Source organism: Megalopta genalis, chromosome 6 (assembly GCF_051020955.1).
Source record: "Megalopta genalis isolate 19385.01 chromosome 6, iyMegGena1_principal, whole genome shotgun sequence".
Lineage (NCBI taxonomy): Eukaryota > Metazoa > Arthropoda > Insecta > Hymenoptera > Halictidae > Megalopta > Megalopta genalis.
In genome coordinates, this window is record NC_135018.1 from 26,517,054 (window position 1) to 26,543,992 (window position 26,939).

Consider the following 26,939-nt stretch of genomic DNA (forward strand, 5'->3'; position numbering starts at 1 on the left):
CTCGGTTATTCATCGGCGCATTTGTACGCGTCAAGGTCGGCCTCGCTTTTCTCTGCAGGTCTCTTTGTATCCGCGGGGTTAATTGGCCAGAATTATTCGCCGCTCCCGGGGGCTGAGTACTCACCCCCTGCCGGCAAGGCTCAGCTGACGCTGTACGCTTTCGTACGAATTTCTTCGGGTGCTACGAAATGTGCTGAAAATTCGATACTTTTGAATTATCGACAAATCTTGCACGCTTTCTGGACGCTTGTCCAAACTCGAAGCAAGTCCTAATCTTTTTCTATTATCGTTAACCCTTTGCTCGAGAATGGTGGCACTGCGGTGACACGAAAGCTACGATCAATCTCGAACAATTCTTACGTTATCGTTTCTATTTCATAAGTTGCCGAGAATGTAAGTATGGCGTAAGTAATAAATGCACTCGTTTTCGTTTCTTTGTGTGTAAAATGTTCCGAATTGGATAAAACGTAATCATTCGAGATAATTTTTAAATTTTTTAACCAAGATGACTTTCAGTGCTAAAGCTTATATTTTGTTCAGCATAAAACAACTGCGAGCATCCTGTAAGATAGACAATAATGGCTTTAGACACAGACAAGTTTTTGCGTTCGTTTATTTGTTTCACGTATCGTGACGTAAGGTTCTATCGACTTCTAACTTCATTTGAAATTAATTGTAACGGTTCGAGTTATTTTCTTTGGTAATCGCTACTTTATTCATCGTTGTCTTTAATCTTGTATGGTTTCGATGTTGCTTCACATATTTTAAATATTCTTTCCTTACTTGTATTTTTGCTCATTTTCTATTGCCACTGTTAGAAGTACATACTTTGCGGATTATTAAGGAGAATAGATCGTGCAGATTTCTTAAAGAACTCAGAGAATACAGTCGATCATTCAGCGAAGTAACGCAAGAAGACTATAAAGCGAGATTACTAGGAAGAGTCCGTAAAAGCCTATGAATTAACCCTTTATGTCTTCAAGATACTTTGAAGTACCTCTTCTAGTAAAATGCTGCCGTGAATCGATGCTTAGAAGCTTTTTTGAAATATCTTCATGTGAATCTATATGCTAACCAGACGATTAAATATTTCACACGTATTCATTCGGTCTGCAGCTGCATACGTAATCAACGCTCTAAAATGTGGAACAACAATTCGTATTTATAACAAATAACCATCGAGTAATTGGTCAAATATTTTTTCGAAGAGACCAGAGTATACAAAAATTGTACAAGTGTTCGGATCGATTCACATATAGTTTCATTGAAAATATCTAATATTTCATTGGTCATTTAACAAATAATAAAAAATTCTCCTAGGGAGCCCGGAACAATGACTCGAAATATAAAAAAGTTAAAATGAGTGAATTTCCATATGTATTCGTAAATTATTTCACAATAAAGTCCAGAGGTCCGCTCATCATGAAGCAATTGGTTAAACATTTTTCCGAGGCAAATAGAAAGGAGTCAATTTCCTCATAGATTCGCAAATAGTTCCCTGAAAATCCCAGATGTCTATTGGCCATGAAACAACGAGTCAAATGCATTCTTCGAAAGTCCAAAACGGAGAAGAATAAAAATAAGGCAATTTCCACCTGCATTCGCAAACGTTTCTACCGCAAAGTCCGCAAATCTATTGACCATGGAAATGGAACACTTTTTTTAACACGTGGAAGTCTAACGGACCCCTACCGTCAGAAAACCTGATCTCTCTCCGCCTATTTATATTATATTAAAGTGAATAAACAAATGTGAATAAACAGACGTAAAATATACATTGATACTCATATATTGTTATCAATAAATGTCATTTCTTAATGAGCGTTCACGAGCACCGAGCGTGGGTACTTTTGTTTCAGAAGTTGACGCGTGTATGGCCGAGTTAATGGAAATCCAGAACGTTAAAACTAAAAACAATTGAATTTTTGCATCGGTTAGGCGAGGCGTTTAAGCGATCGGTAGACAGCGAAATAGAATACGGTGCAAATGCAACGATTTAGAGGTCGCGGGGTAGAAGGAGGTTGCGAAACAGAGTGTCGGTGGAGTCGCCGGCAATTTGGTGGCGGCTCGGAGGCGTTCCTCCCGCTTTCGCGAGCTGTTTCGCGAGCCGGTTCGGCGCGTCGCGACGCCGCGTCCCGTTCCATCAAACGCGACGACCGAAGGAGAGAAAACGGTGCACGTCTCCCGGAGGGCCGAATCTGATAGCATTCGCAAGTCTATATTAAGACGATGGCACGCCATGGAAATAAGCGGGGTTAGTGCTGCGAGCTGGCAGCCAGAGGGACGCGTTAAACGAGGCCGGCATCCCCGGCCACAAAGACAGTTCGCTTTGGCATAAGTCAAAATCTTTGGTTCGGTATGCGCGAAGCGTGCGGGGGCGGGGACGAAAGACTGCGGCCGCCGCGTGGCCGGACAACGGTGACACTTCAACCACGGTTTATTTCCGAGTCAATTAGCCACGTTTGTTTGCCGGGGCCACGCTCCTCCCGGGCAATTACAGCTTCGTTAACGCCGCAATTCCTGTGGGCAGGTAGCCGATCAGAACGGCAGCCAGGAACGCGACACTGGCATCGCAAATATCTCGAGAGTTCCGGGGTTCTGGACCGGTTCACGCTGACGGCCGTAGGCTCGCGATCGGCTACCCGGCTGACAACTTGAAAATACCACCCTCGATCCACTGGCATTAATCTGCATCAGTCGCATAATCTACTCTTCGCGAGCGTTGTCTCCACTGCGATGCTAAGTACTCGGACTCTGAACGGAGTAACATGCTTGCACGTAATTTGATATGAGTCTATAATGATTTTAAACGATTTGTGTCGTACCATTTTACTCACAGCTAAAGTGATTAGAAATTTTCCGATTTATTCTGATCTTGACTCTGACTTTTTGATCAGTCTTTGCACGATGATAGGAACTGCGAATACTGTAGCTAATGTTGCTACCTTTGTGGGGCGGACGGTTATAATTACTAAAATAATAATAATAATGAAATATATATTTATCGTGCGCTAACATTTACTTGCTTCCTCGATCCTGACCAAGAGAGAACAGAATTTTATTCGGATTTAAAAGAGCGAGATAACATTTATATCGATCAAATTATTATCCCTAAACATTTCAGTTCGATAGAGCGATGTCTAAAAGTGATAGGACAGAAAAGGATAGAACTGAAATTTAAACGTACCGAATGCAGACTTTCGGTCGTGCTGATGTCGGCACAGGTTTCATTCAAGTACGATAAAGCGACGAGAAAAAATTTAGGAGCTTGTCGTAGTTCCGTTGATGAACAAAATTTCTATAGTCTGTAGAGACATCTAAATTTACAATTCGAGTCGAAACTTTTCAAGAATGTTATCTGTCTTTACTTGCACGCATCAGGCGTCGCTGGAGGATGTACAAATTTTTGTTAGAAAAATGATTTTGGGAAAGCGAAACCTAAGATTTCATGTTTAAACCATGTTAAACCTAAGATTTCTAGATAGATTGCTGGCCGATTTTTGTTCGCAGAAGTGCAACAGTTTAAATACAACTACAATTATCTCCGATTGTAATAATCAACAATAACAATTTTGCAACAAATTGCACATACCGTATCCAAGTATACAAGAAATGTTTGAAGATTTAATGAAATTCGATACGATTCTTTTTTCATTTTCGGTCTCCGTAAACTCCTAATAGGAAAGCAAAGCTAAGCTAAAGTTACATGTTTACGATTCTAAGACAACAATGAAGATCAGCCTAAGAATTGGTAATGCAAGGCTGCGCCAGTAATTCGGACAATCTACAGCGACGAGTAGCCGGCTAAACCTCATAGAGCTGAATTACGTGCGAATAAAATCACCGAATTTAACTCGAGGCGAGAGATAATGGATGACAGGCGTTAGTTGCAGCATAAAACAGAAGGATACTAATAGAAAGGCTTCGCATACCGGTGTCCAATAACTAACAGAGTACGCCGGCATACAGAGACGATGTAACACTCGAAGGATAATCTAATGGCGTTTCGCGAGGTCGAGTGTTGTCGAGAAACAGTTACAAATCCAAGTCTGCAAAGCAACCCCCGTTGACGCATCGCGGCCAATAACTCAGCGGGCCCAGTGCCGAGTCTTAAAACTCGCGGTTGCCTTATTTCGGACGATCGCTGTAAAGTGGCATAACTGCTTGACCGCATAAATAACAAGCAAAGCCGCGGTGAAATGTGGGGACGATTACTTGCGTCCATCGCCGGGCATAGATCCCGCAATTTTTCCCCGGCCTTTATCCCCGAAATTAGGGGCCGCCGCGCCGTCTCTCTGGGCCCTCTCTTTCCCCCCTGCGCTCTCGCTCCTCCTCTCTCTCTCTCTCTCTCTCTCTCTCTCACGGTTTCTCTCTTTCTCTCTGTCGCCGGATTTACGTTCGTTTGCACGCCGATGCGAGCCGATAACTCTCGCGAGACAAACGAGCCGCGCCGGCGACCACGAAAAACTTGTATCTCCGAAGAACGAAAATAAACGCTTCGCCACCGAGGAATCGAACATCCTCTGAAGCCCAGAGGCTGAAAGAAACTCCGCGAAACATTGCCCTACACTTTAAACAACTGCTTCGGTTTTCTTGAATTTTCGTTTACATAGCGTCGGATTCGCGTGTGGACATTGACAATGGTACTTCAGAATCATTAGAAAACTATTCAGAGTCATTATTGGTTCTATGATGTTTGAAGACAGCATTGTCGATGATAGTAACGCATCGAACATTACAATTCTGTGGAATTGGTCACAGAGTCAGCTGTGTGGAGAGTGATTTTTTAATTTTGAAATATGTCTGGTCACGAAAGATATTATAAATGAATTTTTAATGGCCTTCCATGTTTCTAGTATAGATTAATAATTAATTAGTATTAATGTCATTCTTTTTTTTTTACTGTGTACCAAGAGTTTGTGTTTCTCGGTGAAAATTACATGGATCGTTGTATTTTCAAAGTCTGATTTAACAGTGATTTTACAAATGACATCCTTTAAGATTCTTATTTAAAATTATTTTCTGAATTCAATAACTTTTTCAATTCAATAACTGAATTCAATTCGCTTTCCAACTTCTCCAATAATAACTATAAAATTAATTTGGTATTAATAGGTGCGTGCAAAAGATCGGTTAGAATAGTATTAAAGTTCCCATTTCGACGATCAAATGAACCGGCCGCTTCTCAAGAAGATCGGTGCAGCTGAAAAGCGTAGGATAACGATCGGAGAATCCTGAGCAGCGGAGGGTAATCATCGCTATCGATACGGGGAGCCCAAAGTTGCGAGGAAAGAGACAGACGAGTCCGAGAGACGCTCGGAACGTGGGTGTAATTGCAGAAAGAGAAGCCAGCAGGAGTGGTAGGAGGAGGTTAGAGAGGTTTTCGCTTCTGCAGCGTGGTCTCTGCTCGTCGTCACGCTGTTAGCGCCGAGTTAATCGGGGCCGGAAATGAAGTGAGGGATAGAGGAATATTAATAACTGAATCTAATCAATTCCATGAAACGAGGCTGGCCACCCCGCGCAACTCGAAAGAGCAAAGCACTCTCCCTCCTGTGCTCACCTTCTCTCGCTCCTCCCTTCGGTATTTCCTCCTACGAGCTGCTCCGCGCGCAGCGATCTAATCAAATGCATCGCATTAAGCTAATTTAGTGGCGCTGCTAGCGTGGCGAACCGCTTCTCCGCTTCTCTCTGTCCCCGGCGCCCCTCTTTCGTCGCCGCAAGAGAGAGAAGCTTCGCGGGTTAACGCGGTTCGTGCTGGCGACAAATTTCAATCGGTAACGGCTTCGCCGGAGCTGCAAACAACGATCCTCCTACACACGATCGACCAGCCTTAGCCACGCCAACCCCGATCGCAGGGTTCCAAATTGTACACCCGTTATATTACTGTAACGAAAAGTAATGCCTATGTTTTCGTATAAGCGGTTTCCAAATCTTTCGTGCACGCAAATTGTGATTAGTTTCAACGTTTACGTATAAAAGTATCCAAAGAGTTATTGCCAATAAGAGTTGTTAAGATAACTCGACTCAGACAGCTCTGATCGCTGGATTTTTACTTTTACCCCTTTCAGAGCCCGCCGAGGTTTCTTGGTTCTCTAGAAGTTTGAGGACATCTAGGCGTATTTATTGATACAGCATAATGTTTCTCTTTATTTTTGACATTTTACGAAGTGAGCTCCACCGGTAGCAGGGCGAAAAAAAGTTTTTAATACATTAAAGTAAGAAAGTCCATCAAAAATTCATTTCTAGTGAATATATAAAAGAGTTTTCATCGATCGAAGAATTTGGTACCAACATTCAATTATACAGAACGCTAACCTACCCCAATCTTGTCTAAATGCACTGCGAAGCCCACGCGTCTTCTTTCGAACCAACCGTTTAAATTGGCATACCTTGCACAATAAAACGAGAAGCTTCGCTGAAAAATTCATCAAAAGTAAACGTAGAAAAACAGTCATTAATTTGGAAGCTCATCTGTATCTGACGAGAATGATTTCTCTGATTTTTATTTGAAAGTTTTCAATATTGTAGGCCTAGTATCAACGAATAGCCACATCGAATATTTATTTCATAGCTCGCGCACAAAGCAGATTCGACGATGAATCCTGATAGATCCGTGAAAAAGAGTGAACATGATCAAATAAGACGTGCAATGATTTGTAATTAAAGGTGCGCGGGCAGTTGATAGGACAAAGATGGCGACACGACGTTGGTGGGCTCTAGACGCACGATTTTTCCGACGCGTTCGGTTAATATCGGCACACGGTAGCCCGTGTCCTCTTGCAAATACATCGTCTATATTTACGGGACGTATATTTAGTGTGTATTCGCGTGCGACACTACTTTACCACGAAGGAAGACGAGGTGGGTGTGTCCGGGCCGCTCACACGCTAGTCGCGGGACGATCCGTCATTTTGAAGCTTCGGGTCGCGTCGAAATTGTCGTGGATTCCTTCCTCCTGTCTTGCGTCTGTCGCGTTTCAAACGAGCTTCATTAGCAGGGAGCTAGTCACGGGGGCGGAGATCCTGCGGTATTATAATACCGTCGAAAGAACCTCTTAAAAAAACGCCACACAATGTTTCAAAACCCGGTTCGATAAAACGTGCGACACGTTTAGACACCCAGACGACCGTGCAGACTCGTGTCAATCTCTCATCTCGAAATGAACACGAGACGCTGTCGACCAGCAATTTGGAATTCAAGGTAAAAATGACTTTGTCCAGTCAGATCCATGCACGTAATATTAGTGATATTTAGACCATAATTCGTAACAATTGTGTGAGTATTCATAGAAATCTCACAATAACGCTGTTTATTTGAATTCTGTTCTAGAAAATGAATCTAGTGTCACCATCTGTCATCACCGAGTCGAACGATGTTCTAGAATGTTCAAATCGTATTCTCAAATGTTTGGGTCCCAATAATCCTAGCTTTTGTGCGACAGTTCTTTAAAGACTGAATTAGGTCTGAATGGCCTATTCTGAAATTGACCCTTCGGTATCGTCCTATATCGTGAACTAATTGCAATCATTTCGCAGCTCCAATCGAACACTTAAATTTTATAGACACAAAAACTATATACCTGCAAGTAACATCGTGAAGTTTTACAGAATTTCTGACACATACTGAACGTGCATAAAATCCGTACAAAGGCAGAGTACTAGTTTCGAAGGAAAGGCAAGAAACAAGAATGAAAGTAATTGAAACATAATCTATAATAAATTCTAAATGGCTTTCTTTTTACCTTCAATCGGAGATCCATGCTTGTCCTATTTTCAGACATTTTGTGCAAGCGATTTATAAGTTTTTCTGTTTCTGTGGTGCAGCAAGACAGCTTCCGCAGAGGCCGGAGCAAACAGAGAGCCTTTCACCGCGATCGGAGAGTTTCCACGCGATCGGTTGATTTCCAGGCAACCGATACCGCTCCCTCAAAGCGTTTCGCCGGTGAAAAATCGGCGGCAAAGACGCGGATAGGCTACGAGGAAAACAGGGAGTCGCGGCCAAAGCAAACAGAACGCTGGCTCTCGTCGGAACCGACGGTTGACGTTGTAATATGGTAAACGTTTTATTGCAATGGTACAGCAGTAATGCGTCAACCAGAGGATGTACTCCGCCCGATTGTGTTTGTTTGAATTCTAAGGCCGAACGCCGCTCAAGAATTGAGTGGTAATTTGGAGCCAGGGACAAGCGTGTACAGCTGCGAGGATGCTCAAAGGGAGAATAGTTGAACGCGAGCCGAACACGGCGGTCCTTAAACGCTTCTTATCGACCATTCTGCAACCACGCGATCTTTTCAGTAATTTTCACCAGCTAGGACAATTCCGGAAACCTTGAGCTTCATTTTAAACTTCATCCCTCTCAGAATCCTTGGAAGATTCTGAAATATTGAGAGACTTTCAGTTCCATATATTAATTTCCTTCACAAAAATTCAATATCAAAATATAATAGTATATTTCATAAAACAAATATTAATAAGTGCAGATATATCTCAACTACTCTTTTGTGACTCTTGTAACATCGTTTTAACCTCTCGCGCTGGAATGACGTACTATGTACAAGCGCTCCCTTGGCTCAGGAACAAGAAAATAAATAAATAATTAAACTAGCTAGAACATAAGAAACGTCTCGTTGCATTGTGCATTTTGCATCGTGCCGAAGTTTATCGCATCGAACAGAATTGATAATAGAGATTTTATTTATACACTGGTAATCTCGTAAATAACTATTTTAGAAGGATTCTAACGCAATAGGTCAAAGGAATTATGCCTTGAAGAATTTTCAAGAATTAATTTTGATCCTGAAAAACGTATGTGAGCCAAATATTTTCCGGTAATTATTCAATGAATTCTATCACTTGCTAAAATAATTCGAATCTGTAAAAATTGATAAATTTCCAATTCTTCGAGGAACTGTCTTGAACGAAAAATGATTTTCCTTCTGAACGAACAAAGTGCGTAGAGAATTTAGTGAAAAATCAGGTAAAAAATGCGGAACGAAATAATTAATTCGATGACGGTGGAGGTTCCGCATAGCTAGAGAATCTGAAACCGCGTGCCGGGTAGGAAATTAAATATTGCGAAGAATTTAATAGGGATGCACGGGTGAGTGGACGCGCGTTCTCATCCAATTTTATCGCGGCCTCTTATTATCGGTTAAAGGAGCGAGCTCATTCGATTACTCCACATGACTATTCCACCTTGTCTTATTACGCTGTTACTTGGAACTGCTAGATCTATCTGCGCTTTACTTCGGGATTACTCGGCTGAAAACTAGAATAGTTCTATCACGGATAATATCCATTAACAGTTACGTTACGAGCCGCGAAGCATCGTTTCTACGACGCTCTCGCTACAATTAATTATCAACAACATGCGCGTCTGTAAATCTCAACGATTCCGCCACCAATTCCTTGCTCCTCGGCCTTCTCCACTCTTTCTATCTTATGACCGCTCGTAACGTCTGCGCGAGATTCGCATTCTCTGTCCCGCGAATCCTGCTACAAACGCGTTCGTTCTTGTCACGGTATTCTTATCACTCTACCAATAAATTGCCCATGCTTTCGAGTCATAAGCGAAATGTTCGGTAAGCGTCATTTTTTGGTCATTTTGGAACTGCTTTGTCATCTCAGTTGAACAGACTTTCGAAATCTTAAAATTCAAAGAGCGAAACGAAATGAAAGTTGATATATTTATTCCTTCATTACTAGGTGTACTAAACGTGTAATTGAAATTGTGATGCAAGGTTATAGATAAGGAAAGGTAATTGCTGAGAATGCCATGGCTAATATTTTAAAGCAAGATAAAAATTAATCGTTTTTTCTTTCATGAAAACATACATGTTTACAAGATTTATTCATTTTGTAGTTCCAGAGATGATAAATTACATGTATTCTGTCGACATCGATATAAAAATTATTTATGGTTGGATTTTGTCAAATATAGATGTGTGTATGTGTATCACCAATTCTATATTTTTAGTTTATAAAATATATTTATTCATTTATTTATTAATAGTTTTAATAAACCAATTGATACATAAAGTTAGTTAAACATGTAGGTCATATAATGTTTAGTGTCGAGATAAAATAAAACTTATGGTATAGATCTTTTTTTTTAAAAAATAAGAGATTAAGCCATGGGAATGAGTCCAAGCTAAAACATATCCCACCCTGAAGGGACAATATTGACGCAGCTTCAATTAATATAAAAACGAACCGTTAACCACGCTAACGTCATTAAGTAAGTAGCTATCAGCAACAAAGGAAGCTTCAAGATAAAAGTATTAAATCGTTATCACTTTTTTTTTTAGATTTTTCCCTACTTCATCACCAATTGCATTTATTCAGCGACAAATACACAGCTCTCTTTACCATCAACTAAAATTGCAAAATAGATTGGAGAATCGTTTGTTATGGATCGGAGAACCGAAAATCGATTCGTAAGGCTGAATCGGTAATCTCCTCGATTCTAACATCGTTCTCCTTTCTACGAAGGGCAGACGTCGCAATTCCAGAGGATCGGAAGCGCAGCGTCTCCTCTCATTTCCCCGATAAATTTCCATTTTCCCGATCCGTCGGTTCCGCTCCATTTCTAGCGTACTCCAGCAACCCCGTGCCTCGGCAGCGGGCGGAAACTCCTTTTAAACAGCTCTTTCTCGCGAGATCGGCTTGGTTGCGGTCTCGGAAGGCCAGCGGTTGCTAAACAGTGCGCGTCGGAGTTCTTCGGAGTCGTGGAAACCGTTTTCCTTCCGCGGAAGGAACGGCCGGAAAAGCGGCTCTCGGCTCCGTTCGGCGCGTCGAAGCCGAGACAAGCGTATTCAAAATTCAAAGAGAGCGCGCGGCGCGGCGAGGCGGTCCGCTCGTTTTCGTTGGCCCTCTTCCCAGGCGAAGAAAGAGGCCTCAGAGCCCGACGAAAAAAAGGCAAGCCGTGGGTTGGGGGGGGGGGGGGATGAAAAGGAACACGGCTTAGAGGGAGAGCCGCGTGTATCGCACATGCTTGGCTCCGCACCGCTCCGCTCCGCTCCGTTTCTGCTCCAGTCGTCGCCGTCGCAACGCGAACGCCGACCGCCGCCGAACGATTCAATCTTCTGCCGATTGTAAAAATAAACGGGACTCAGTTTTTCTCCGAGCAGCTTCGATCTCAGAAGAGGGCCGAAAGATTCCTTCTATTTCCGGCGGCCCGTGGAAACCCGATTTCCAGAACGCGAGGACGTTGCACCGACCGCGAATATTCCGCTTCCCGCGTCGCCACCGACTCGACAGGTGCATTGATCCGCGGGGCGATGCTACTTTCAGATACCTTGCCAGATTCTAAACGCCTTTCCTCGCTGTCGTCGACTAACGAATTTATTGTAGTGGAACGAAAGGAATCCTCGTTTTTGCGACACGATTGCTCTAATCAAATTGACAACTGCGGGCAAAAGGGCCCACGGGAAGTTCGCTATCTTGAATTATGTCGGCCAGGTCAAGTCTCCAAGTTTGGTTACATTTGTCGATGTTCTAATTGAGTTTTGAAGATGATACGTTATTCGGTATAAATTTAAAAAACGTTATACATCCGAACAATATTTTTAGTTAGATTTAACGAAACACCGCCACTCTCAAAGTAACATAAACATCGCCAAACTAAATCAAAACGTACAAATACTATATTGTAATATTCAGGGACGAAACCCAGTTCCGCTGATTGGCTCGGCCGCCTCGCACCAGCCGAGCTCGCCTCTCATTAGTCACTGTTTTTCGTTAATAACTCGTAAACAAAGCCGCGGATTGCATTTTCGCTGAGGAAAAAGTTACTTCAAATGACCTCAGGAATCATCAATTTCCGGGTGTTGATATAATTATGGGACACCCTGTATAACCGTATGAATACTTCAGCTGATAAACCTTGTCAAACTTAGTTCAAAGGTACTTCAAACGGTGCAATAGACGACGTAAACTGCTTTGATCAATATTACGATGTTATTTCGATTGATATCTTTGAAAATGGTTTTGATGCAAATGTATCACAATCTTTTAAACAATATCATTTTAATTTTAATCAATATCATCATTAATATATTTCCATTAATATCTTGAAAGTGAAAGCCCGCAGTGTTACATACACGTTGCATGATTAAGAAATCGAGGATTTTACGCACTCACGAGAAAATTGATTACATGAAATAGGAGAGAAGAATTTTCTATTTAATCTCTTGCAAATAATCTAGAAAATTTCGTACAAAACATACACATTACTAATAAATTATATAATCCAAGACTTCTGCAACCGGAAGAATAACTGCGTTTCCGGCGAACTGCATCGAGTATACCGTTTAAAAACGCGAATGTATTTTCCACCGCAGAAACGCGTCGAGCAATTAGATATATCAGTTTGCCATTAATTACGAACGAATCTCGAAAACGGTACCGGCGAATTAATATTTAATTGGCCGGCGATAGAATCCGCATTAAAATTAATCAGCAATTGTTCTTAATAGGTTCGGGGAGGACTGTTATTTTATTCGGCGCGTTTACCCGATCTCGCGATCCGTGTCTCGCGTGCTGGATACTTCATTTTGTCATAAATTATCAGAGCTGATCTAGGCGATTCCTCCACGCCGAGCAAAATCGGCCGAGAGCCGCGTGCCGTTTTCTTTAATTTTTCCTATTTCTCTTTGTTGCTTCGCGTGCAAAAACACGGATTAATACGTCGGACGGCGATTATGCAATGTTTTCGCGAGAATGCGTGCTCCAGTTTTCTACTATACGGTTCGTTCCGCGTCGAGTGATCCACCATATGTACACGCCATGTCGCAAATGTGTATACTGTATCGTTCTTTCGAATACAAGAGATTACAATCTTCGACTTTCCAAAACGGAAACGGAAATTCCACGCAGAGCTGGGGAAAATTTGAAATAATCTGATAGAGGATATAGAGTTAACATTAAAATATTTGCATAAGGAAATACTATTTGTAAATACAATTTCGTGAAATGTTTAAATCATGAGAAAATACTATTTACTATTTACACTCGGATTTAAATATAGAAAATAACGAACTGAAAATAAGACACAGAAATATATTTTAAAACTAAACATATTTCGCAACTGTCACTCGCTATCTTCTATACGAATAAAGATTTCTTGCAAATATTTCTCAACGCAGACACATATGGTTACATACATTTTTTGTGTTGTGTTGTAGACTAGTGCTATAAAAAGCTAAAGAAGAAAAACTTCTAAAGAAGAAAAAATACTATTAGTTGCAATGTGACGAAATATTATTTTTCTATACGTTAATGAAATACTTACTTCACAATACTATCTCCATATGTAACTACATACATGAGAAAATAAAAGTATATTTACATTCTATTTACTATCTCATATTTACTATTTTTCATCGGCCCTGATTCCACGGAATCGGGCCACGGCGAAATGGTGAAACAAAATCGCGACTCGTCGAGCGCCAACGGTGTTCGGAGAAATAGAATGCTCGGACATGAATTCGCTGATTCTAATCGGAGCTGGCAATCTTTTATTTCTCTATGAGGCACTTCTAATTTGAAAATAAATCATTCGGACACTTTGGTTTACACCTACGGCCGGAAATATTTAACGAAACGTCTTAATTATATCAGGACTTCCTCGAACCTGCTGCTGAGAATGCGGACTTCGCATTTTTATGCTTTTATGGCTACCGTAGATTCCTGAATTATAAGAAAGTGTTTGTATTAGTTTGTATTAAAGTAATGATGTTGCTATCTCGGATGGGAAGGTGGGGTAGATTCAGAAAATTATACTATTAACATTTTGCTATCATTGTAATACCTTTGGTATTATCTCTTAAGAAAATCGTGCTCGTGTGATCATTAAATTGTGGACTTTAATACAAGATTCGATACATTTCTTTATTATTTCTTAATTTACTGAAAATATGAATATGCAAAATAATGTTCATTTGACTATTTATCGTGAAGGGCTCAACTTTTGTCTCGATAAGTAAATAAATTTAGTGTTCACGCGTAAATGGTACTCATACCTCATTCTTCGTTAGCGGCAGCCACTTTTATTCAACAGAAAATATTGAGAAAATCAACTGTGACGTGAATAAACTTTAACGTATATACCAAATACATTTTTCTACGCTTGAAACTATCCTTATTTGAATTGTCAAATGCTAAATAAATGAAAGAGAAAAACGGCGTATAGGATTCTGAAATAATTCAGAACTCGTGCAAAAACGACAATAATAATACGAAACAGCGAAGTGAACATTTTAATCAACGTTTAATTTAATTTAAATCGATATATAAGAAGATGCGTTTAGACGAAGTCTTGGTGTTCACCAGGCTTCGGCGTGAGCAACCGCGCGAGAAAATGACCAGTCAGCCTCCGTCGTGAATCATCGACGTATCGGCGATGACTGGGGTTAAAGTAACGGCGCTCGGCGTCGATCCGTTGACGTTCGGTGATCGCAGCTTCCTGGAGTCGGTCGGGTTCGGTTCATTCGCTGTGTATTTATAGTTTAATTTGTGGCCTAGGGCCACGCTGAGGGTCGCGGGTATATTTACTTGGCCGGCCTGGCTTCGGGAGCCTCGAAATCCGTTTACTCCCGGTCTTTCTCGCCACGGTGGCCGAACGAAAGAATTTTTATGAGGACGTTAAACGAGCGGCCGATGTATCTCTGGAGTCTCCGGGGCCCGCCACGATCGGTTTATCGTTCACCGAACGATCGGCCCCTGCTCCCCTTTCTTCGCTTTCCTGCAAGGCGACGGCGACAACACGCTTTCGCGAGACCCGGTGGAACGACCCGAATGTTTCTAATTTTGGCGGTGGAGGGGCCGATTTTAAAGATCGGTTATAAGAAGTGCCGGGGGAACGTGACCAGAAAAAAATAACGGAACTCGAAGTCGTCTCCTTCTACCAATAATACCGGAACAGGACATTGTGTTCCACCAAACACGATTTATTACCTGTTTCTGAATTCATCGGTTTTACGTTCAATTTATATGTTACTGCGTATTGTATTAAGTCGCAGAGTGCTTGCATCTTTAAGAGCTTGAGCACGTTTAACATTCGGTTTGGGGATAATGCAACTTTTTTGGGTTAGAAAGTCACTGTGATCTAGAACCCCGAAGAGTAAATTATAGATCGTTCACACTTACGACGAGCAGAAATTTTTAACATATTATACATAGAACGAGCATGTGCATTTACAGAATTTGGCACTACAGCGGTATGTTGCTTATTCAAATTGATGTGGGCATTAGCGTTCCTAATTACTACTATAAACAGGTGTTATATACAGATCAAACTATTTACATGTAAAATGTGTTCGAATAACAAAGAATTATGGGAAAAAGCCTTATTTCGTGTTTTATGGGTAAAGAAACCCACAAACATAAACATTATTTCTCTAAAAATGAGCTTTCTAAAATTAACCGATGAACCTCGATTATCATTGATCGATCTCGAACGAAACAGCATCGCAAACACCAAAAAATTCACGGAACACTCGCAGGAAAAAGCGTTAAACGAATCAGGACAGACTAATATGTTTGTCGGAACTTTTGTATCTAAAGTGTTACTAAGGACTAACTGTGTGCTAATAGTAGACAGCATGCCAAGCAGTATAATTCTCTCGCTTTGAAGTCTGTCGAATATTCTCCGACCGTCGCCGGTCCCCAAATATTGTCAAATTCAAGCGATCCGACAAAAAGAGGAAATCAGGGAGCAACTGTGTAGCGAGTAACGTTTGTCATTGTATCAATATCATCAAACGCTGGCGGTTCATCGTTGAAAACGCTCTTGGCGTCTACATGGTCGCCCCGAGCAAGAGGTGAGGCACTTAAAGTCGAGTAACTCGACTGGCGCGGGGAAGTGGACGGATAACGAGCAGTCGGAGATTGATCGTATTGCGGCCGCGAATTCGAAATTCAGCGAGGACCGAGCTTTATCCGCCGAGAATTCGCTGATGTTATCCGGTGTATCGGTTGAGGCCGAGAAAACGATGTCCAGCCGATGTGTCATATACATACAGGGTGTTCCACAATTATTTTAACAGCCGAAAATGAGGGATAGCTGAGGTCATTTGAAGTAACTTTTTCCTTTGCGAAAATGCAATCTGCGGCTTTGTTTACGAGTCATTAATGGAAAACTCTGACCAATGAGAGGTGACGGCGCGAAGTTCGAGAGCCCGCAGCACGAGGCTTTGACAGATGGTCGGGACGGACTCGAGCCGCGTTCGAAGTATTGAACAAATCACGAAGCAAGAACTTTCCGGATTTTTTTTTACTACGTAATAGTGATATTTTAAAGGTTATGTCAAGGCTATGTCGAGGTCATGTCGAGGTCATGTCGAGGTTATGTCGAGGTTATGTCAAGGTCATGTCAAGGTCATGTCGAGGTTATGTCGAGGTTATGTCAAGGTCAACATATGAATTGCCTGTCCGGAAACATCCCTCTGTTCGTCGCCGTCGGATTCATGAAGAGGATTTTACAACTAAATGGGTGAGTATCTTATTGATATTAATATTCTTCATATTTCTCTAACAAACATATCCCTTACGTCCTTTAACACGATTATTATTCATTAAATTAGCTTTGCGGATCATTCGTTGAACTGTGTTCGGACAGGGAATTATTTTAATTAAAATATCATTTACGTACTTTGTTATAATCTTCACTGTACACCTTGGTTAAAAATTTAATAACTCGTAAACAAAGCCGCAGATTGCATTTTCGCAAAGGGAAAAGTTACTCCAAATGACCTCAGCCACCCCTCATTTTCGGCTGTTAAAATAATTGTGGTACATCCTGTATATTCGCGAATGCACAGCTGCTTCGCGATCCGATCGACGGATCAAATATTTCTGTCGATGACCTGTCTTGCTTCGAGAAGCAACGACACAAAATAATTGGGAAGGACAAGAGTCCAGTAATTTCTTTCATAAATTCGGAAAGCAATAAATTGTGACGGGTTCAAATCTTGCTAAAGATTTTTATCAAATGTCTGATTTTTGACTGAATCGTTGGTTACTAAATATGTACACTAAGTGAGAAGAATCTTCGGTAGAAGACTAATATAAATTCGCTTAGATAGGCCTTTTACTAAAGATTCTTACGAAAAGTTAGCAAAATCATTGGTTTCTAGAAGATCAATTCAATAAATCACTGATTTCTAAATAAGGATGCAGAGGTACACACATTTGAGCCTATCTCGATTTATTAAATATTCTCAAATTATTAATGTCATTGAAACGATCGCTCAGTCTAGTTAATTTAGAAGAATAAATGTCCCGAAAATATCGATGAAATATATGTTGCCTTTCGAATACTTTTGGTCTGACATAAATGTAGATATTTTAGTTACCAATTTAACAATTTCTACTACTTTATTTGTGGATAAAAAGGTCGTTCTTATTCATAGTATCCAGTTACAGAAGAATCCAGCATCTAATGCCGCTTTAATTTTAATAAAGGTAAGTTATTGATTGATTATCGATATCTCGATAGAGAAAAACGGAAAAATTAGATGAAGCGAATCTGATCAGAAGAGATGACTGAAACGTTTAAATCGCAGACTTCGCAGCGGCAGCGTATCTGCGTCATCTCGGATGACGCGTCACCGGGGGGGGGGGGCTAACACCCCGGACAAAGAAACATCCATCGGGATCGAGCAGTTCGAAGGAAGCGGCAGACTTTGGCAAGAGGAATAAGAAAAGTTGGGAAGCGATAGCTCGTTGGCAGAACCGTAGTTCCTGCGAAGCATCAATCTCTTGCGAGCAAAGTGCGTCGTCGCCGCGGCCCCGTCTCCGGTTTCGGCCGCGTAGAAACGAGACAAAGTAAAAAGCCGGTAATCCGATTTTCGCGACAGGTCGATCTCACGCGTGGTTTGGCGAACGGTACCGGGCTCGGCCCGAACCGGCGTAAATCAGGGGTTTATGGTCACGGGACAGAAGTCAAAGGAGGCTTTGCCCGTCGCTTCGACCGTCACACATTTTACCGAAATCGTCGCGGCGCGCGGTGCCGCGCGATATATGCCGTCCGCGCGGTCCGCACCGTGCGTTCGCCGGAAAATTACTGTTGGTGAATCATCCACTATGTGGACGGCCTGTGCACGATCCGCAGAATATGTATATCCATTCCTCGACAGCGTTGCTAACTGTCCTTTCTTCATTCCTCCGATCCTCTTCAATTACTCTTCCCGATCAAAAATTTACTAGATTGCGCTGTCAAGCGATACTTTGGTCTGGCTATTCTTCTGATCTGAAATTGATTGATTACTAGCTTCAGAGCCGGATTTAGATTTTTACAGCCCTAGGTTAACATGCTTTTGCCAACACGCAATGAAAAGAGAAGGTAGGGTGATCCTAAGCATTAAAAAAAAAATACTAGATTTAGCATTTTTATGGAAACACAATTATGTATTATTTAAATACTCTTGCGTCCTATCAAGGTCTTCACCAAACGATTGATCCAGTCGAAATGTAATGTAAATAATACATAGGAAATAATTAATAGTTTTTGTTCAATTCGTAATAATCAGTTGTAAAAGTACTTAAGGTCGTATGATTTTTTACCATGAAAGATCTAAAGCGGAATTTTTTTCCACCGCCCCCTAAACTGCCCCCCCCCCCAGGGGGGATTAATAAGCTAATCTCTGATTAGCTTATTAATCTTCCAGAATCTGCCGTCGCAGGACGTCCAGAACGAGGTACATTTTTCAAGTTTAAAACCATCCTTAAATTTTTTGAACCATTTCCTACACGTTGATTCGTCGATTGCATCGTCTCTGTACACGCCACGAATTTTTAGACATGTTTTTTTACGCATTCTCACCTTTGCTGTTGTAAAAAACCAAAATATGAAGGAAATGTTCTTCATTTGCAGTCGTTCAAAAACTTTTATACACAGTAGTAAAGACCACCGATTGTAAACAGACTTGTGCAAAAGTAATCACTGAAACCTAAACGAAAAAAAAGAGAGGTAATTCACTTGACGGCGTGGAGTTGACAATGAATTAGCATAGCATTGTTACGCAATTAACCTTTTAGGTACGGCTGAATTCTGCGCGAGGCTATTTCTCTGGACGGCAGAGTCTGATATGTACTGTACAAAGTCTGATACTGTATATTCTGTCTGTATATCGTTAAGACAAATCGATGCGAAGACAAAAGAAGTGTGAAACAATGCATATGAAGACGTTTATTTGATTCAAACGATGAGCGATCGCATAAGAGATGACATCCGCGGGAGCCACTATAGTGGCGCGTCGTGCCTAAAAGGTTAAGTAACAAAGCCGGACGAACTTCGCAAACCTTTATTTTTATGGGTCCCGTGAAGCTAAGACTAATTATGTTGGGAAGGTCTTGCTAAAGATGTTTTTTCGATGAACAGCTCGGTTCGTTCGATTCTCTTAGATTACCTGTTTCAAGGGATCGGTCAAAGTTTGGTCACTCTGCTACTCCAGAGAACATGGCGCCATTAAGGATTGAATGAACCAAACTATTGCACACACATTTTCGTATTCAAAAACAAATTTCTTTACTCAAAAATGAAAGATTAAAAAATTGTAATATGTCTTCTTCGATGAATATGAAGTTAATTACACCCGAAAACGAACCGAAGGCATAGAAATTGATCGTGCCACAGTAACTAAGTACCCCACTACCGTACATTCGATCGTAAATGGATAACGCAGGACGGAGATTAAAACCGAGCCGATTTCTTGGAATACAGACCCGGAAATGGCGGTCGGGTTCGACGGAATCAAACGGAAAGTTGAAGTCGGTCGGGCGGCGATCGTGATGGTTAAACCGCGCGGCAGAATTTAGAATTCGTGACCACCGATTAATCTCTGGATGGTCGTTATCCGTCAGGTTCTCCACGCTGGTCGTACCCGGTGTTTAAGTGCTCTGCCCCGGTGGATGGTCTACGATGGTTCCCGGAAGTGTTTTCCACGCTATTGCGACGCACGATATGAATTGACTGTCGCCGAAACGGAGACGAAGCAGCGGCGAATAATTTTTCACGGTCGACTTTGTCCTCCGCGGAATTGACGGTGAAATATCACGTTTGCACTTTCTCCGTATTCGACGAACGAGAAGTCCAACCTGCCAAAAAGTTCAGTCGTCTTCAACAACGTTTGACGACCCCGTCACGTAGTTTGACAGCGCGGAAACCCGGGCAACGCATGTAATGTTATCCTCCTTCTAAATCAGTCGTTCCGCTACTTATTTCTGATTTCGCCATCTTTCGGCTCGCTGCATTTTAATGCCATAAATTTTAGATGTACGTTTTGTTGAATCGAATATTTCATTCGGCGAGCCAAGAATAACGCGTTCTTCCGTTCCCCGTCTCGCAAAATACCGGTGGAAATATATACATATATATCGATGGAACAAAAAACAATGAGATCCGAAGTAATAAGAATATGAATAAAATGCACGAAACGGGTTGTCCCGATAATTTAAATTAATTATAAAATATAGGAAAGCTCTCTCTGACACGTCGCACGTTTATTCATAGTTTCACCTGTTTTCTGTAGCGTTCTTACTGTTCGTTTATTTTCTGCCAGTGAACTCTGCTTGAAACTAATCCGTAAATGTCATTAAAAATTCTTTCATTTAAATTCAATCCGTTTTATTTAAATCCTTCTGTATTCAAAATACTGTAAATGTACCAGTTTTTTTTACCAGTTTGATTTTTCACCGTTTCGCTGAAGAGGACGAATTTAACGCCTCATTTCAGTGCGCTATCGTATTATAGGAATCTCTTAGTGTCTCATAGTATTCGCACTGGTATAAACTATATTGTAACGTCGGTTGCAACAAAATCTCTGTTAGGCCAGTTTTACTTGCTCTGCGTTTCGTGTTCGCAGACGTTCAAGAAATTAAAGTCGCTCAGCGACAGACATCAAATGTTATGCATTATCTGAACATGGTGAGTGAGCGAACTTTCACCCTGTGGAACGTAATAGAATTAAGAATTCTTTAGTCACTAATGTACATACGGCATGACCTAATTTCTGATTGATAATACTCGAGCTTGACGAAATTCTGAACAAATAAATTCTATATTAACGGCGTAAATCGCGACGAATTAAATTGATTTTAGCGAGAAGATTTCCAGATTATTTATGCGAAGATGCGGGTGTTCTGTTGATCGGGATTAACGGTTGCTAGAAATGAGATTTAGGGGGTCGCCGCGATTATTTTGGTCGAATCGGCGATCGATTCGAGCCGCGATGCGAAAACACGTGCGCCGCGTTTCGTTCCAACGATTGTCACGCACGTCGCACGCCGGCTCCCTGGCCGCAATAAGGTCGATATAATTGATGATTAATACTGCCAAGTTCTAAATCCGCCGTTCCCATTAGTTTTAACGAGCGGCCGTTTCCGAGTATCGAAATCCGTCATCTGTCCCGTGCAATTTGCGCGCTTATCAAACGCCTTTTCGTTCGCTTTCCACGTTCAATGACCGCCGCGCTGGCCCAAAATCTCGTATTATAGAATCAACTTTAACCCTTAACTGATATACTGAAATATTGAGCGATCCTTTCGCGACAACAAAGTTTTCCTTTCCACATTTCTTTTTATTTTATAAACTAACTAAGAATAAGATATCGATGGAGCGTTTATCTAGAATTAGATTAATACAATTTTGCGCACGTTTTATTTGGGCTTTGTCATGATCCCAGTATATCAGTCATTTTTTTCTTCAGTTTCTGTACCGTTTAAGGGTTGACACGGTGTTCTTTCCAGATTAACTTATTAGCTGCGAATAACGAGTATACTCGTCGTGAGGGAATAGGAATTTTACGTGTTACGACAAACATGCTCGTCCTGCGATTAAAGAAAAACTTACTAGAAAAACGTGAACGTAGCATGATCGATAAAATGCATGCGAGGTTTGTCTAAAAAATTCGACAGAGCACATGTGAAATCTACGTCGATACTATCTTACGCGTAATTATATTGGGTTGACAACTAAGTAATTGCCGATTTGTTCAATGAAATAAAAAATTTTTTTACTTGGAATGAAGTTTCATCTGTAATGTATTTTCCATTTTGTTCGATGACCTTATGCCATTTCTCTGACAACTTGAAAATTCCACGCTCGTAGAAAGCCTGATCCTTTTCGGCCAAAAACTGAGTTAAGTGAGATTTTACAGCGTCATCATCATTAAAAGTTTTATCACAAAGGGAGTTGTCCAGGGATCGAAATACGTGGTAATCCGATGGCACGAGATCAGGGCTATGTGGTGGATGTAACATCAACTCCCAACCAATATCCATCAATTTTTGCCGAGTGGACAAAGACGTGTGCGGCCTAGCAGTGTCCTGCTGGAAAATGACACCTTTACGATTGACCAATTCTGGTCGCTTTTCCTTGACCGCTGCATTCAATTTGTCCAGTTGCTAACATTCACGGATAATAAAAAATGACATAATAATAATAATAATAATAATAATAATTTTATAATATAACGTTTACGATATCATAAAAATGGGAGTGATCGGCAACGGTAATCGGCAATTACTTAGTTGCCAACCCAATATTTAGAACATTTATCCCATTATGAATTGTGGGTGGAAACGGAGAAACTCGCATCGAAATTTCAGAAGATCGCAATACCATGTGGACGATCGATCTCTTTAATGCCGGATGCTTGCGCAATCGACAACGGTTTGCTGCCGTTGCTGTTTGTGCTGTTAGTTGGTCGGAGTAGCTTCGGAGACTCGAGGTGAACCGGATCCGAGCCAACTGGGATTATCGAAAACTGCTGTACGATTAAATAGGGAACCGGCCGCGAATAAATAACGCAAATAACACCGGCGCACTGAAATACAATGTTGTAAGCTGCGCCCAGATTCTGGCACAGTGATTATTCCCGCTGGAATGCGACGCCGGCGAATTTCGTGGGCAGCGTGGCTCCTCGAAAGTATTCGCAGGTTAAAGAACCACTGCCGACAATCCCTTCTTACTCTTACTGGCTCGGCTACAAATCAATTTTTTTCGCGTACAAGTTAATAATACAATGAACGCACCGAATCTTTTATTAGATTTACATGAGACGTTTTAATTAGGAACTTTCATGGACGAAATAAAAACACATCTTGTAGAAAGTACAGGTACAAATTGTGAATGTTTCTTTCCTTTTTTCGTGACTGCAAGATTTTATTTTTTGTCGAACAATCATTGTATTTTGTCTGATAGCATCAATTTTTAGTTTCATAAATAATCGTTGCTATAACTTACTGTCTCATGTAGTGAAAGTTATATTGTTCGGTCTACACTAATGAACACAATGTGTACAGTAAATACACATATTTAATTATTTTGTTGTTTAGTTAAGTTATACAAGCAATATTTTTTATGGGCAATGTATATCCACCATATTTGCTTGCAAACAATAATTAAATATAAAGAAAGATGATACGCTTTAGCAAAATGTGACCAATATTAATGTCAAATATGTATTATAAGTGCATGCAGTATCTACATAGAATATGTAAAGTACAAGCAAGAAATTCACAACAAAAATCCTTGATCCATTTGTATTTTTATTTTTCTCACATCTACATTGACTCTTTTGTCCTTCGATAAATTCCCTAGTAGAAAGAGACAATTTTGATTTCTTGTACGTCTCTGCATTTACATACTTCCATTTCTGTATTCTGATAACAGAAGAATCTGTTTTGATTTTGAAAGAAGTGGCTAACATTCACACTTACAATTAGTAAATTAAATATGAGATCTCTATCAGGAGACTTGTTATTACAGATGAAAGGAGTTAAAGGTTTTTTCTGCCGACACAAACGTGGTTCTGGAATATTTTGTAATGTCGCCACCTATAAGGGTCGCACCGTAATACCTCGATAGCGTTCCTGGCGGAGCCATAACAGCGTCTACTTAATTCACAGTCCGCTAAACTGTCCCATCGCAGCGTAAAATCCCGGCGATAGCTAACGGTTCGAGTTCGCGGTCGGGCTAGTCGAACACGCGAATGCCGCTAGAGTTGTTAATTAATATCGCGATAAATTAAAATGTATTATGCAAGTTAGGCAGTCTTGTCCGTAGCTTCTTCGGGACTTGCAGAGACTCCGCGTGGCTGCGGCTGCCGCGCAACCACCCCCGAGTTTTGCGCGCGCGTTCCGGCGCGGAGGTTGGTTGCTCTCATAGGAAGGAGGACGAGGATGAGGATGAGGATGAGGATGGGGATGAGGACGAGGACGGAGGTGGGAAGAGGGTGTTCGGAGGTAACGGGGTGCCGAACGGGGCTGGGTGGTAACGCGAGGCAAACAACAAGAGGTTTTCGTAGTCGGCTAACGGCGGAGTTTCCTCGTAAACTCTTAGAGAAGTTCCCAGACAAATACAGAAATATTTTGTAATGGAAACACGTCCCTCAGAAATTAAATATCGCGATGAAGGGGATGAAGTTGCCGGCGGGAGGCTCGCCGCGGGAACGAAGACTGCGTGAGAAGTCGGAAGTGGATTACGAAGAGCGAACGGGCATTAATTACCGGTGCTTTCGGGAATCTGGGGATTATTGCTTGCGCGCCGCGGGGATTGAAAACTGATGCAGTTTTTATTGAAAGAACCGGCCGTGATTTTAATTAGCGGCTGACTTACGTGTGCACCCTCGAGGATCTTGCTATCGACGATAGTAGATTCGACATAAACAGAAACGGCTGAACCTTGCATTTGCAACGCTCGGTTCAATCGTGAATATACTATGATTTGATCTGTTATAAAATATTGTGTATATCCTGGGGAAGGACTATCGATCTTCAACCCTTAATCGGAATATACGTTAATGGCGTTACTTAAAAGTCATGTAATCCTCTATTAACACATCAAATTTGAAATGTTTCAACGAACATTTACTTGCACTTACTAATTTGCAAATGTGCAATATATACTGAAACAATAACTGAGAGTTCCGTTAAGGGTTAATTATACTCTGATGGGATTGCTTCTTAGAAGCTTCCTAAAGACTGATACGAAGTCTTAGAATACCATAATATATACTAATTATAATATTTGCTGCCACACAAGTGTCCATAAAAATCATGTAAAATTAGAACAACTTATTTATCAATGTATAGGATGAGCCACTAAAAACAGAACACACGAATTTCTATGTTGGTGTGAATGGTATTCTACGCTAAATTTAAGTGTTATTACGACGCCAATTTTTGTTTAATTTTTAATGTTGAATGTCTGTTTAACACTGCATCGTTTGTGATTAAATGTTGCAGCTGTTGCATGCCATGCAAGCAGATTGCTCTAAGAAAAGACAAAGCGAGTTTCTTTTTTTGCTAGGAAGTACTACTGGCTTTGATTTATTGCTTCTTTTATTTATTATGAGATAAGACGGTGGGGGCTTGCACGACTGTCCCATTGTCACGTTGAGTGTTAGCATGATATCGTTGCGTTGCGAGCAGGAATCTGGGAATCGCAAAGACTGGCTCGCGTCCAATAAACATCTTTGCTATAATTTAACGACATTTCTACCCTCGACACCTACTCCTGCGCTCTGAGGTATAGGGATATCGATCCGTCGTGGATTTACACCAACATTTCACTATCGTAAATAGCAAACCACAAAATAAACGAAATTTTACAATAGTAAAAACCGAAAAGTTTACTAAAAGAATTCGATCAAACGGTGGCAATGCAAACAAATGAAAACTTGAAAGACAATTGAAAAATGTCAGGCAAGCATAGCAGGGACCATGTACGCAGCTAAAAACGTAAAAGTTAACTAAACAATTCAGGCGAGCGGAGGAAAAGGATACAAGAAACTAAAAATATGTAAACTATGAACAGTTTGCAACGAAAGAGAATTCTATCATTCTTGATGATAGAATAGAATTTATTAATTGGAAATATTATTTATATTATTAATTGGAATATATTTTTGATATATTAAATATTAGTTGGAACATATTAATAATATTGTTTAGTGTTTATTGTAGAAGCACTTGATAATTTAGCGTAGTTGATTGCAAAAGAAGAAAGAAGTTGCTCGTCTCGGCCCTATACGTTCTCCCAACGAAATTATTGTTTTTCTTGTGCAGCAGGGCTCTCGCGATGGCAGAAATAAGGAAAAGAAATTATCATGCTCGAGTCTCGCCGGAAGTGGCTTGTATAAATACAGCTGTCGCGCGCTACGCAAAGGGAGGTAAGTGCAAAACAACTTAGCCTATGTGTTTTGACTCTCTGTCACTTTTAGAGCCGGTGAACGGGGTAAGCGATACTGTGCCATCGCAGACGTTCTTTTATAGAGGGAAAGAAGCACAGAAGACGGCACGAGCACCATGTAAAGCTACGAGATTCCTGCAGTGGATACTTCTGTCGGACCTACCGAAGCCTCGAGTTCCCTTCTTTCTTGATTCTTTCTTCGTTTTCAATTCTTTTTTCATTTTGAATTCCTTCTCGTTTTTCTGCCTTCTTCAAAATAATTGTATTTGTTGCTATAACAAATTCCATCTCCATTCGAATAAAATCTTCAAAAAATCGTTTGGTGTATTTGAATCACTTGTCCCGAACACAGACACTAAACACCTTGACGTCCAAGTAGATAAAATAGACCTTTTTCAAAATTGAGGAAAGGATAAAATGATGGAATGCAAAAATGCTGTTAGACAAATCTGCCAATTTTTCGAGACTCGCGCTGACTGTCATCATACCATTACACCGTTCATCAATCACTCGAGATTATAAATAACACGGAGATGCTCGGAATGTTTGGAGGTACTCATATTTTTCTTTGAGAAGCAAACTATATATCGTACAATACATGGTTCTATGAATTATAATTAGACCGCGAACTTTATGCCTCGATAAAACAGCAAAGCGTAAATATTATACGTTAGAAAAAAGTACATTGCCACTTCTTCCTTAATTTATTAAATTTATTAAAAGGAAAATTACATGTTCATGTAATT

The 26,939-nt window shown here is 40.9% G+C and overlaps 1 long non-coding RNA gene across 2 annotated transcripts in view; it reads left to right on the forward strand.

The window, feature by feature from the left end:
* The window catches only part of LOC117222264 (uncharacterized), a 57,220-nt gene extending 30,710 nt beyond the window's left edge, over positions 1-26,510 (forward strand). Inside the window, exons 2-3 of one of the 2 annotated variants that reach the window (XR_013033667.1) lie at positions 26,070-26,173; positions 26,225-26,510. This is a non-coding gene — a long non-coding RNA (uncharacterized LOC117222264). Of the gene's footprint in view, positions 1-26,069 lie in introns of both variants that reach the window. The other variant, XR_004490646.2, reaches the window with a different exon arrangement.
* Positions 26,511-26,939: the final 429 nt, after the last annotated feature.